Source organism: Solanum tuberosum, unplaced genomic scaffold (genome assembly GCF_000226075.1).
Source record: "Solanum tuberosum cultivar DM 1-3 516 R44 unplaced genomic scaffold, SolTub_3.0 scf00183, whole genome shotgun sequence".
NCBI classification, from domain to species: Eukaryota; Viridiplantae; Streptophyta; class Magnoliopsida; order Solanales; family Solanaceae; genus Solanum; species Solanum tuberosum.
In genome coordinates, this window is record NW_006239110.1 from 25,745 (window position 1) to 26,561 (window position 817).

Below are 817 nucleotides of genomic sequence, written 5' to 3' on the forward strand. Positions count from 1 at the left end.
TTCGCGACCAAATATTAAAATGCATCTCCGCGTCGCGGACTTGGTTCCAAACAATGATTTCTTGATCGTTTCTTGTGTTTAACTATCTAAAAACACTCCTAAGTATCACACGATCTTTCCTATCACAAATCACAACCTTGAATTCATAAATCAAATTCAAGGTAGAGTTGATAGTCAAGTTTTGAGAGTTCTTTCAAACATTTTTGGGAAAGTCCCTTTGAGTCTTTTTGAGGAGTCTTCTACAAACTTCTAATAACTTGTTTCAAGACTTAAGTTAGTGAGAATGAGAGTGAGGAGAATGTATTCATGAGTCTACTTTGTCATCGATATCCTTCATATCATGAACCATAACTCTTGAATTCATAATTTACATCCAAGAGATAGTTAAGAGTAGAGTTCAAGGAAGCCTTTGAAGTTCAATTGTAAATCCTTTGAGATCCATCATCGATTTGAGTTAAGTTTTGAGTAAGTAAGTATGCGAATGAGAAGAGTCATATACATGGGTTCCTTATTGATATTTTGACCCTTGAGTCGAGTCTTCATGCCCATAACTTCCGCATGAACTCCATCAGTTGAGTACCTTTGAGAGGAGTAGTATCTTCTAGTTCTATGTCTTGAGTATTGAGTTCCTAATTTCCTTTGAGATTATATTTCTAATCATGGGACTATTACATGTTACCCATGAAGTCCTTGAGTTGAATTGTTCATGCCCATAATTCCGCATGAACCCTATAAGTCGAACAATCTTGAGATGAGAAGTATCTTTGTGTCCATGAGTTGAGTAGTTCATGCTCATAATTCCGCATGAACCCTCTGA